Source organism: Aedes aegypti, chromosome 3 (assembly GCF_002204515.2).
Source record: "Aedes aegypti strain LVP_AGWG chromosome 3, AaegL5.0 Primary Assembly, whole genome shotgun sequence".
Lineage (NCBI taxonomy): Eukaryota > Metazoa > Arthropoda > Insecta > Diptera > Culicidae > Aedes > Aedes aegypti.
The window spans coordinates 191,357,825-191,372,349 of NC_035109.1; positions in this window are offsets into that span (position 1 = coordinate 191,357,825).

Below are 14,525 nucleotides of genomic sequence, written 5' to 3' on the forward strand. Positions count from 1 at the left end.
GAAAATTATTAATTATTGTTAGTAATCAATTACGGATTTGATACACTCACCAATAGTTGTCTTCCTACGGGTAATTCTGCTCATTGCCATGTTCCTGGCTCTGGCACGATCGTTGCACCTCGGTCACTGCTGCTGCTTGTTCACTGTTCACTCATGTTGATGTTGTTCTAACTGTACGTTCTCATCTTCGTAGGGGCAGCTCCATGTTGCCGGTTTGCCCTTTGTTGGGGCGGCTCCAAGTTGCCGGTTCGCCCGTGGATAATTAATTTTCGTTTTCAATTCACTGCACCGCGGGATTTTCTTGTGTCACGCGATTCTGATTTTCCGTACAATTTGAAGTTTATTTTGTTCACTTTACTGGATCTCGCTACAATTGTTCAGTTTATTTTTATCGAATGATTTAAAATGTTTATTTTTATTCACTGCACTTGATTTCCTTACTCAAACTTTTTTCAGTACAGCAATACTCTTAGCTGCTTTGAGTGCGTTTTTTCGATTGTTCTTCTTTATCATGTTGTTAACAATTATCACTGTTTGGATACCAACCATCACCAAAATTAGCCACAACTTTAATTCATGTTCCTCATGGAACTGTTGATGGTTTTCTAGGAGATTAGTTATTTGAACATTTGCGTCGCCTTCGTTGGACGACTTTGATGCGCCTTTTCCCATAATTTAATCTCACTTATCACTAGCACTGTTTGAAAAACTTCCGATTTTTGTTTTGTTTTTTCACTTGTTTGCTTCATGCAAAATCAATCACTAGATCATCTAGTTGGTGATCAATAATAAACCACTTCGGACTCCGTAAGATTCGAAAGTGTTATGTCCCAATGACTGGGTGAGTGATAGCCAATGAACTGGTCCGGTCTATGGTTACTTTCATTCTCATTTATTTTTCATTCTTACTTAACTCTAGCATTCTACCGAGGTGGTATGCTACAGCCCATTTCGCTGCGTGTGCATTACGGTAGGTTATCGTTCTCGAACGCTGGATGTTTATGCTTACAAAGCATAACACTCATCGTTCGATTCCACGACCTCCTTCATGCCGCACATAGGCGTAAACAGGGGGTGCATCCACCACACGCCCTATCATATTTTATTTAAATTTTTATCTACAGTTAAAAATTTAAATCTATCTGATACAATATGTTTTCCTTCACTCTAAAGGTACAATCCTACAGTAACGTGATGATACACACTAATCCTCGATACCTCGTATCTTGGACTTGACCTTCTCAAGGTTACGCATCCACCACACGTCCTATAAAATTGTCAATCCTCTTCCATAAAAAAAAATGTTTAAAATAATTAATATTTTTATATAAAATGAATAAATGTTCAATCCTATCCAAAAATTTGTTTAAAATGTTTAATCCTATCAAATAAAATGTTTAAAAATGCGTATTCCTATTCAATAAAAAGCTTAATCCTACTCTTATGTACTATGTCTTCTTTATTGTTATTACTGATTTTTACATTTGTACCCATGTCCTCCACTACGTGGTACGGACCATCATATCTCGGGTCTAGTTTTTTCCCTGTCTCATTTTTAATGAGAACAGAATCTCCTTTCCGGTAAGTTGTTTCCTTTGATTTTGTATTTATGCCTACTATCCTTTTTGTCTTTTCCTGAATAAGTCTGTCTCTAACTTCGCTATGACTGATCTGTAATGTTGCTTTTATTCTTTTACAGTAATCTTCAAAATTATACAGAGGCTCAGGGCGGCTGTCCACCAAGTTAGAAGGCATTTTTGAAGGTCTCCCAAAAACTAGGAAGAACGGAGTGTATTTGGTTGCAGAATGTACCGTATTATTATATGCAAATTCATAATACGGCACCCAGTTTGCCCATGAAAAGAGCTTGTTGTCACATTGGACCCTTAGAAAATTCCCAAGGCTTTTATGAGTATTTTCTAATGCTCCAATTGATTGGTGATAATATGCTGTACTGTTCAGCTTTTCAATGTTCAAAAGTTTTGCGACTTTAGTAAACAATTCAGACATGAATTCTGCTCCTCTGTCTGAAGCAATTCTATCTGGCACACCATACTTCAGTATGATACTTTTCATAAAAGCTTCAGCTACAGCTTCCGTTGTCTTGTTCTTAATTGGTGTTGCAGTAATGAACTTTGTCAGTTCGCACTGCGTTGTCAATATATATTCATATCCATCAGAGGGTAAAAGTGGACCCACTAAATCTAAATAAATTTTTTGAAATGCACTTTCAGCTGTAGTGGTTACTATCATCGGTGGTTTCGCAACATTAATTGATTTATATTTTTGGCATTTCTCACAAGATTTTATAAATTTTGCTACATCTTGGTTAATGCCTTTCCAATAATATTTTTGCCTAATGGTGTTAATTGTTCGTTTAATACCTGCATGACCTGCAGTAGGCAATATGTGATAATCGTTCAGGATTAACTTTTTCGTAGTGTCGTCATTGATGATTTTTACTTTATTTGATATTTTTAAAATTGAGGGTACCCTTTTTGCTAAATCATTTTGCATAATATTTTCATAAAATTTGTGCGCACAATCATCGTCTATTTGAATGTATAGTTCTCCGACACCATATTTTTTACATATTGAACCAAGTTCCTCCATTGTTCGTCGTAACGAGACCAAGGTATCTGTTGGTTTAATTATAATTTCTTCTCTTTCAGGAATCCATGTAACGTTATCAGAAAAATTATTTGTTTTTACTTTCAGTTGAACTATTTTTCCACTTGAAGCGTCATGGCCATTGATCACCTCTTTAGTAGAATTAGTATTTTCCTTCTTCGACTGCATTCGGGTCGTTACGAATGCCTCATTGCTGAGTTTTTCTTGCATGTCTCTCAATTCGGTTGTTGAAATACGTGATAGCGCGTCCGCCACAGCGTTTTCACAACCTTTTTTGTAGAAGACGTCAAAGTTGAATTCCTCGAGGGCAAGACGGAATTTTGTCAGCCTACTCGAAGGATCCGTTAATGTGAAAAGGTAAACTAAAGGTCTATGGTCGGTATACAACTCAAATTTTCGTCCATATAAATATACACGAAAATGCTGAATTGCCCAGACTATGGCCAAAAGTTCTTTTTCGATTGTTGAATAATTTTTCTCAGCGCTATTTAAACCTTTGCTGGCATAAGCTATTGGTTTATCATTTTTGTTGCTTAGTACTGCACCGATTCCGTAACCAGATGCGTCAGTGTGTAGTTTAAATGTGTTTTTCTCGCTAAAATCTGGATAATCTAACACGGGGGGTTTGATGAACCGCTCTTTCAATTGTTGAAATGCAGTTTCACATTCTTCACTCCAATTGAATTCTATTCCTTTTCGAGTTAAATAATTTAATGGTAAACACAAACTCGCAAAATTTCGTATATGCTTCCTGTAGTAATTCGCAAAAGCTACAAATCTCTTAACTTCATCAGAGGATGAAGGACTCTTCCAATTTTTAATAGTTTCAATTTTCTGTGGATCAGGTAGTACACCTTCCTTTGAAATAAAATGTCCTAAATATATCAACTCCTGCTTCAAGAAATTACATTTAGCGGGGTTGAGTTTCAAATTGACTTCTCGTAGTCGCTGAAAAACAGAAATCAAATTCTTATTGTGTTCGTCAAATGTTTTCCCAAACACAATAATATCATCGAGGTAAATCAAACATTTAGTCAAATTTAATCCTGACATTGCTACTGTCATTAATCGAGAAAAAGATGATGGGCTTGTTTTCAATCCCATCGGTAACCTGGTCATTTGATACTGACCGGATGGCGTCGCAAACGCTGTAATGGGTCTGTCCTCCGGTTTTAATTCACACTGGTAATAACCTTGTGACAAATCCAAATGAGTAAAATATTGAGAACCTGCGAGGGAATCGATTACTTCCTCTATATTGGGCAATGGAAATTTATCGTCTTGAAGATTTGTATTGACTTTCCTATAGTCAATAACTAATCTCCATTTCTTTGAATCATTGTCTGATTTTTTGGGAACTAGCAACAAGGGGCTGTTCCACTCAGATTTGGTTTCTTCAATGATACCATCTTTAAGCATATTTTCCACCTGTTTGCAGACTTCTTCTTTCTGAGAGAAAGGAAGCCTGTAAGGTTTACTAAATGCTGGTTGGATGTTTGGCTTGACCGTTAATGACGGGCAATAAACATTGGTGGTACCAAGCTTATCGCCTTTTAAACAAAATATATCGGAATATTTCAAGCAAATTTGTTTAATAGCTTTTTCATCACTACCAGATAAGTGATTTAATTTTAATTCTTCCAATAATTTGCTCGCTCGAATTTTGTCGTATTTTTGATCATCCTTTTTCAATTCTATAACATTGTAGTTTTCAGCTAATGCTATCCTTGGTTTCAAATCTTTAATAACAACTGGTTTATATGAAATATTCACCAATCGCACCGGTATTTTACCATTCACGGGATTTGCTATAGAATTGGCCACAAACACATTTGGCTGAACTTTCTGGTTCAGTACCACACATGTTTCGGCGAATTCTGTTTCTATGTATGTAATATATTCATATCTTGGTGGTATTGTGAAATGTATTTCACCACTCGGAATTGTGAATTCCATCTTCATTTTTGCAAAGTCAATTTTTGCTCCAAATTTTTTCAAAAAGTTTGTACCAATCAAACCAATAACGTTTGCTGGTAATTGCTCCAGTATATGAAATCTAACAGGATACTCTGCCAACTCATGGCCTAAAGATGTATCCACATATCCCAATGTATGTGTTATTCCATTTACTCCTCTGACTTCAATGGTTGATGACTTATTTATTTTACAATTTTTCGGAATATACTCTTTGTCCAGTAGACAACAGGATGCTCCGCTGTCTACTATCAATTCTATACTCCTTCCAAATAATTCAAATTTGGCTCTTAGTGCTTTTTTAACACTGAAATTAGCGAAAAAAATCTATTAAGTTCGCTTCCTCTGCTTGGTTTTGCTCCTGGTTCACAGGTTGACGTTGACGTGGTTGTTCGGGTGCTTGCTCAGCTATATTTGCTGTATGCGCCCTGTGATCGTTCCCGTTGTGGTTAGCTCGAGGTGGTCTATTTCCTCTATGGCCTCTGCCATAATTGTGTGACTGGGGTTGTGAATTCATATTGTCATTCCTAGGGTTGTTGTAATTTGAGTAATTGCCTCTACCTCGGCCATAGCTTCTACCACGAGTATTTTGATACCCACGGTTTCCACCATAACCTCTGCGACCTCTCGCATAGTAGTACGGGCGTTGGTTTGATGTACACCATAATGCCATCATGTTTTCATTCATATTGTCTGTGCTGGGCGTTGCCTGGCACTCTAAGGCATCAGAGATTGCCTTGTTCAAAGTTGTTGGGTTTCGGGCCTTTAGAAAAAATTTAGTTGACGGATCTTTCAATCCATCAATAAATGATTGAACCGCAATAGGTTCTACAATATTTACAGCGGCGGCTTCATGCGCAAATGTGCCCATAGAAACATGAGCTGCTGCCAGTTTGGCCGACAATTTCTCCATTTCAGAACCAAAGTCAGATATTGACTTTTGGCTTTGTTTTAGAGCGCTCATTTCGTTCTGAACCGCTCTTGGTGTTACTCTGATCGCGAATTTGTTTTTCAAAGCCTGTAGGGCATCCGCAACGGTTACAGATCCATCGATCGCACCGTGCGCAGAACCTACTAGCGTAGTCTTTAGAAATTTTATTATTTTGTCTTCTGGCACCCCTTCAGAGTAGTCCTGGAAGAGCTCAACTCCTTCGATGTAACTAGTTAGCTTAGCTACTGTTCCATCGAACGGCTGAATTACCTTCAGGCCTAAACTGAGATCAAGTTTCGTGGCCATGTTTTCAAACTCTTCTTCAAACTCTGTTTCTGAGCCTTCTGTAGAATCTTTACAATTATTGTTATCTAATGATTCCTGTTCTAACTCTAGAGTGAATAAATTTCCCAGTATCGATTCTTCCAAAGGTGACTTTAAAAGATTTAGACAATCGTAAATAACTGCTCTTAGCCTTTTATACCTGGCAAACAAATGTTGCCTAGTTACATAGTCAATTGAGCTGCTCTTTACTATTGCTTTTAAATCTTCTTTAAGAGCTATCAATGTATGCACCTTTTTGTCTCGTGTCTCTACTTTAAATGTATTATATTTTTTCAAGCTTTGATGCAGTTTGAAAATAGCATCTTCGATGCTGAAAAATTTATCCATTCCATTTTTTTTTTTTTTTTTTGCTTTACATCTACTTTTCACTCACCACTGTGCCATTTGTTCGTCCATGTTCGTCCATGAATACATGTACCCATTCGTACTTTTTACCTAAAATTGTAATTTTCTATCAGTATCTTATCCTATATGTGGTTCATTCATTAGCTACTTCCCTTATAAATCCATTTGTCGATATGCCTCCATCGCCATGGATAATTCACCGTAGTTCCACTGAAGGTTTTGTACGTCCACTGGTCCACATTCGATGGCTGCTACTGCTGCCACGCGATGAACTGCTTCAATGATGGCCTTCTTGGATTCAAATTCCTCTATGGTGATTAACAATCTTTTCCTAGCGAGGCGTTCCCAATGCATCAATTCTCGCTCGAAAATTGGTAGCACTGTCTCAGCTTTTCTTCATTTAGTGTTCTTCGATCTCCCATCATGTATGATTGTTCTTAAAATTCGTTGATCACTTGTTAATTTGTATACCGTGGTCACTAGCATTTGCTTCTCTGTGCACTTTTCCAATTTAACGACTTAGTTCATAGTCTTTTCGTTCACTTTTTGGCACTAATTTTCTTCGCGCCGAATGTGAATGTGAATCATTAGGCAGGCAAATTTGCCAACCGTGCGGTGCGCTCCGCAACACGCTCCGTTTGCTGCCGGTGACACTTCATCAGACTTTTTACGAGTAGATATCCCACGGCTACTCCAGCCATAAGACATAGCGCTACGGTCTGTGCTGTGTGATGACTTTCTGTTGTAGTCACTGCGGCTGGGGCGACGATTTCGTCCGCCGAAAACCAACCCATTTTGCTGCACTTTTCCGATCACTATATCAATTAATTAACTTGCACTTATTGATTCGTTGGTGTAGTTGCGGGGTTAATCACATAATTAACTTGCACTGATTGATTCGTTTGGTGTAGTCACTGGCAAAGGATCGCCATGTTATGTCCCAATGACTGGGTGAGTGATAGCCAATGAACTGGTCCGGTCTATGGTTACTTTCATTCTCATTTATTTTTCATTCTTACTTAACTCTAGCATTCTACCGAGGTGGTATGCTACAGCCCATTTCGCTGCGTGTGCATTACGGTAGGTTATCGTTCTCGAACGCTGGATGTTTATGCTTACAAAGCATAACACTCATCGTTCGATTCCACGACCTCCTTCATGCCGCACATAGGCGTAAACAGGGGGTGCATCCACCACAAAAGTCACCGGTCCCCATTTACTGTACGAATTATTTAGTCTTGTTGGTTGCTCATTCGTCTACAAGATAATGTTTATTTAGAATCATTTTTACTTACAAGAAGTCTTACAATCATTGAATTGCTTGTGTTCTAAAAGTGGTGTTCTAAAAGAGGCGGTACTTGGAGTTAACTTTTGGTATGTAAATATAAGCCAATCAGAATTTAGCACTATGCATTATAAGCGAAAAGAAATATAACCATTGGCCTCTTGCATCGTGAGAACGATGCACTTGGCGTAGGCAAGGAGATCGAATTACGCTATTGCATATATCGATTGTCTGGAATGATCGTTGGCGTCAGAGTGTAGTGACAATGACATGGGTCATTGCCTGAGTTGTAATTTGGAAAAGGTTGGCAATAATTTGGTTTGAATGTTAGCATGATATGAATGCTTGGGAATTGTGAAGTAAGGTTTTTAAGATCGTGGGAAGTTTCAGCATTCCAGTTAATGTGAAATTTAGTTTTACTGTTTTATGCTTTTCACACTCTTAAGGATTTGTGAGAGCTAGGAAACGTTCTGTAATTTGATATTCTTTATGAACATCGCAACATGAACATGTTCTAATGCTTGAGATTAATTATTTATGTTTTTTTAATATTAACTTTGTAATGCAAGTCTATCATGCTACAATGGTACCACTGAATTTAATAACAAAGGCACTGAATTAGTATATATAGGTATATAAATTTTAAAATGATACATATAGATTTTTTTTTGTATTAATATAATATTCAAAGTTTCATAATGTTTGTACTAGTGTATATAATAATTGTCAGAGTTTATATAAATTTACACACATCATTCGCCGGTATCGCTCGACGTTGCTGAAATTGACGGATTTCACGCCAACTCGACAAAGGGATTGGCAGCACCCCTTCAGAATTCAATGAAACTTTCTGGGTGTGAAGACTATGTGAAACTAAGATACTTTACATACTTTGTTTTTTTTTCAAAATCGATCTAGACTAACATTTGGAAAGGGTCAAAGTTTTTTTTTACTTATTTTATAAACCCGTATAACTTGAAAACGGTAAGACCTACAAAAAAGTGTTGTATGGAGGACTGTCGTGAAATTTCCTGACGTTTTAGAAAAAAATATTAAAAAAATAAAAACACATTTTCTACACTGAAAAAAAAAATATTCAAAACTTTAAAGTCGATTTTAAAAAAACGGCCACTTCAGATTTTGATCATCCTTAAGCAAAAAGTTTCGTAATTAAATTTACTAAAAGTCGTCCATAGATCCCCCTAATGGCAAAGTTATTTTTTGAATTTTATGAGTCGGGTTTTATGAACTTCCATACGTTTGTTTTGATTATCGATAATAGTTGCGTTTGAGAGGGTGGTATTAATGACTTTATATGGACCTTCGTTTACGTTATCAAGTTTTGTTCTGTTTTTTAATGCCAAATATACAATATCTCCTACTTTACTTGGTTGAACATTTCTATTAAAAATTTTTAGTTCTTTCCTGTTTAGTTTTTCGAATTGCTTCCAAAACCTGTGCGTGTGTTACTTGTAGTCTGTATTTCATCTCTTTGTTGTACGAATCGTAATTATATATGGCTTCGATTTTTGTTGGTATTACTTCGAAAATATTGGCGTTACGGGCGAATACTAGTTCGAATGGCGAGTAGTTATGGTCAATGTTAGGAGTTGTATTATAACAAAAACTGTAGTATGGCATCCAGTTATCCCAATCGCTAGTTCTATCGTTACAGCAATTTCGTAGGTATTCATTTAAACACCTATGGTTTCTCTCTAACGCGCCTATCGTCTGTGGATGGTAGGCGGTTGAACATGCATGGGTAATTTGTAAGGTTTTACACACTTCACCAAAGACTGCTTTAAATTCTGTTCCTTGATCAGTTTTTATTTTAATCATTGGACCAAATATTAATATACATTGCTCAACTATGGCTTTTGCCATAGTGGCTGCTGTTTTGTCTGGCACTGGAACTAGTATAATAAATTTTGTGAAGTCGTATTGCATCGATACTGCATATCGGTTTCCGTTAATCGAAAGCGGAAACGGTCCAATAGTATCAATCGATACTACTTCGAATGGTTTGATGGGTGTTGTAGTAATTATGGCTGAAGCTTTTACTTGTGTAAAATGCTTATTTCTTTTACAAAGCTCACATTTTTTCACGTATTCTGTTATAATTTGTTTCATATTTTGCCAGTAAAAAATTGGTCTCAGTTTACGGTATAGACGGTTTATTCCTAAATGTCCTCCAAGTGGAGTATTATGATACTGGTGAAGAATTTGATTTACTTCGGTATCTGATTTAATAATTTTTGGTTTTTCATATATTAATATGGTGAAATTCCTAAGAATTTTGTTACCTAATTCTTTAAGTAAATTTAGGTCGACATACTTAAAAATCATATCGCTTTTTGCGATTGCATAATGTTTGGCCTTCTTTGCGCTAAATTTAATGGCATTTCTAGTGTTTCGTTTAGTATTGCGATTTTTAATAGTAGAAGGGATCCCTTTTTCTATAATTTCAAATGCACTTTGTAACAGTTGCATTGAATTTAAATTAGAGTCTAGCGCTAGAGCTATACTCTTAGAATAATTTTTATTGAATACAATTAAATTAAATGCATTAGTTTTATGATTAAATGAAAAGCTTAGTTTAGGTAAGTCAAAAGTTTCTAAACCGTTGATGGCGTCATACACTCGGAATTGATCAGGTTCCGGTGGAGAAGCTTGAACAGTTTGTGGGGTTGTATTATTTTTGGTCATTGACCTAGTAATTATGTACATATTTTTAATTCTTGTATATCAAGATTTACTCTGGAGAGTGCATTACGTTACTTTTGCCTTTTATATATTGTACTGTAAAGTCATATTCCTCTAAATCTAATCGCATTTGCGTTAGCTTCGATGAGGGGTCCTTCATAGTAAACAAATAAACAAGCGGACGATGGTCAGTTTTAATTACAAATTTTGTCCCATAGATATATGGTCGAAAGTATTTGATCGCCCAGTGGATTGCTGCTAGTTCACGCTCTATAGTCGACTTATTCGCTTCACCTTTTGTGAAAGTCCGGCTGGCGAACGCCACAGGTAATTCGATGTCATCGTACTGTTGTGCCAGAATAGCTCCACAAGCCACTTTTGAGGCATCCGTCGTGATTATAAATTCCTTCTTATAATTTGGGAATTTGATGATCCTAGGTGATAATAGTTGGTGTTTTAATGTAAGAAATGCTGCTTGACATTCGTTAGTCCAAATAAATTTTGAATCTTTTCTAGTAAGCTGATTCAGAGGGTGCGAGATTTCCGCAAAATTTGGTATAAAACGTCTGTAGTAGTTACAGAATGCAACGAACCTACGTGTTTCATCGGCATTTTTAGGAATCGGATAGTTTTTTATTGTAGCGTATTTTGTTTTGTCAGGTTGCACACCATGTTGTGATACGTGATGGCCAAGAAAAGTAATTTCAGTTTTGAAGAAACAACACTTATTGGGATTCAATTTCAAATTGCAGCTTCGCATGCGTTTGAAGACTTTTGTTAGATTTGCTAAATGGTGATTTAATGAACACCCTATTACAATTACGTCGTCAACGTAAAGAAAAGCGCATTCAGGTGGCAAGCCGCTCAACGCCAGCGTCATCATTCGCTGGAAACTGTTAGGACTTATATTTAGTCCAAAGGGGAGTCTATTAAACTCAAAATGTCCATTTCCCGCTGTGAATGCTGTGAATTTTTTACTATTTTCCTTGAAGTGCAAATTTCACAAATTTGTTTTCATTATTTATGATGCAATTTGCATACATCAAACCTGGTAATACTTCGTTTGAAATGGTTACCATATCTTCAGAGAGATAGGGTAATTCAATTTGTTTGATTAGTTCACATCGTGGAGGAATGATGTGTTAGTATGTGCTCTGTCATGGATTGGTATTGAAATATTGTTATGTTCGGCATTGATGGTGAGAATCCACGTGTTGTAGTCAATGCAGCAGAATTTTGTAAAAAAATCCCTTCCTAAAATTCCATCTGTGGGGATTGCGAAATTGTCATGAACAATGTGGAGTTTATGATTCAGGAAGTTCCATCTATTTGAAGATTGGTAATGAGACTTTCCATGGAGTTTATGATATCGTTTCCAATTCCTGATATTGCGCAGAAACCATGAGGATTGTAAGGTTGATGAGTTTCTTATTTTTGATGCTTTCAACACCGAAATGTCTGATCCACAGTCTACTATGAAACTGCATTGTTGATCAGCACATTCGATATTTAAGAGAACGAAATTAGTAGCGGACAGATTTATTGCATGTATTGTCCCTGTGGTTGGCCTAAAAAATGTTGTTGGACTCCGGATTGTATAGGTTGATGCATTATCTGTGGTTGAGAACTGTTTTGTGGTGGTTGGAAATGTTTGTTGCTGATTTAATGGCTGTGGACTATTTTGTGCTAAGAGTATTCCGTGGTGAGGGTTGAAATTTCCTCTTTGCGGAAAAGATCCGCGATGAAAATACGAACCTCTAGTTTGCTGAAAACTTCTGTTTCCTCTATTATGAAAGTTCCCGCGGGAATGGCTATAACTCCCACGGTTCCTCTGGGAATAATTATGACTTCCTCTTTGATTATGAAAATTGCCCACGACTATTTTCACGACCATGGTTTAAATTTCTTCCACGGTTTTGCGAATATGCGCTTCTCACAGTAAACATTTGAGCATTGTTGGTATTGCTGACTGGTTTGTCATTTTCCAAGAGTTTTTGTGTAGCATCTGAAATTTTAGTGAAGGTCCCGGCCTTTAGAATAATTTTTGTGTCATTATTTCTGACTCCATCTATGAGAGCTTCAACTCCCTTTTTGGTGGCCATAAGTGTTTGGCTCTGTTTAATGGGATTTGCTCCCTTACATAGACCGTTCATAGTTGTGTTGTTAGTTTTTCGATATCACTACAGAACGATTCTGCTGACTCTTTCTGTCTCAAAGTTTTTAATTTTGCTATTATATTGTCAGAAGTAATTTTAGATTCGCAGTGTTGCTTCACAGCGTCTAAAATTTCTTGCAGGTTACTGCCCATACTCGCATAACAGTCCCATTCATATAGGAAATCCATATAATATGGGACTGTTGTGCGAGTATGGGCAGTTTAGTTCTTCGTAACAACCGATGAATATTTTAATCATTACTACCACAAGTACTGTCGACACTAGGTTCACGATACATTTTTTTTTCTATTATTATCACTGTCTATCGGTCGCCATGGCGCGGTTGGTGGTTCCAGATCAGGGATGTGATATCCTAAAAAAACAACCGCACTCTTTGAAGGTACAGACTTGGATTGATTTATTGGTAAATTTTGGTTTACAGGCAACCTATTGGAAACAGTTGAAGTTTACGCTATTTACTCGATTCACCAATCAGTGATCAATATGGTGGTACGGGAGACTAAACAAGAGAGAGCAAAGAGAATAGAACGGATGGTCGGAGGAGTGGCCTTGGCAACAAACACGACATAGTCACATTGAAAATATGAGCATGACGGGTTAGAGTCCCTGGCTGCAATTGGAATCGTGTCATTGAACGACTTTATGCATTCGAATGCTGAAAGAGGTTTAATTTTTCGTGGGAACGTTATTTATTGCCAAATCGACGGGGTGTTTGGACTTTCAGTGAGGTCTTATGGCAAGCGAGTAATGTGATCTAGGGTTTCGGCGACGTCTGCGTTGCAGATGTCACACTACACACATCGTTCGTTCACTTTGTTCGTTTTCACTTTAGCACTATTACCTCTTATGAGCGAGGTAGATGCTCAACACTGCCGAATGTTTTTTTTTTGTTTTTACTTGTTCATGTTCATTTGCACTGAATTTTATCACTAACTGAATGCGTTAACGAGTGCGAAATAGTTAAATTGTCATTTACACTAAACTTTGATCACTAATTGAATGCGTTAACGGGTGCGTTACAAGTCAATTAGTCGTTTAAGGGGACTTAGTCTTATCGATGTGTTTTATTTTTCACTCATGCGTCAAGCACGGTTACTGAGCGTGCTGCGCGTTTTGCCTGGTTTCGCAGACTTTTCCTTATCTTTTTTATCACGTAAACTATTAATACACATATTATTACACCAATGATGAACCACAATTTTACATTATGTCCTTCGTGGAATTCCGTATGACTTTCTAGGGTATTTTCAATAATAACTTGTTGGTCACCTTTTTGATGAACTGTTGAGTCTTTAGAAAACAGACCCATTATCACTTTTTGGCTATTTTAATCTTCAACTTTTTCACGGTTTTGGGCCAAACTTGTCATCTTGATCGTAGTCCACTTGGTAACTTTTTTAAACTTCACTATTTTTATTCACCGAACATTGCATTTTGTTCATAAGTCACCGGTCGCCATTTAATATGCTTAATACTTACTAACTTTTTGCAGACAAGCCATCAGAATTGACAAACGACTCATTGAAGTCTAAAACAAAAGTCATTTATTGATCCAAATTTAGATTACAAGATACCTTAAGTCTACAATGGAATTTTCTAACTCTACACAAAATATAACCTAGTGGGAGGTGCTTGGAGTTCCACTTGTTTAATAATTTTGGATATATTGAAAAGTAGCCACACCCTCTTACAGTTTGTATACAACACGGTTCATATATAGCTGTCCTATACATCGATGCGTAAGCAGGAAAAATCAACTCGCCACTTGCGCCGTAGGAAACGATGCACCGATGTGCCAAGCACAATTAGTGAGATCGAATTACGTCTCACACTTATCGATGGTATGGGAATGCATTTGTATTTCGGATAGGTGTCGATGACATGGGTCATCGTCTTTGGTTTGGATATAGAAAGGTTAGCAATTAATTTGCTTGAAGTGGATTGCACTTGACAACGTACATTGGAACGCTGGTTATGCGTACCAAGTATTTTGGTTGTGAGAAACTCTTAACATTCAAGTATGTGCGAATGATAGAGGTTTTGGGAATTCTGATATGTTGCTATAGATTTCTAGACTGTGGGAAACTCTAAGAAGTTTAACTAAAAATGTTATTGGGTAATTTTGATATGCTAC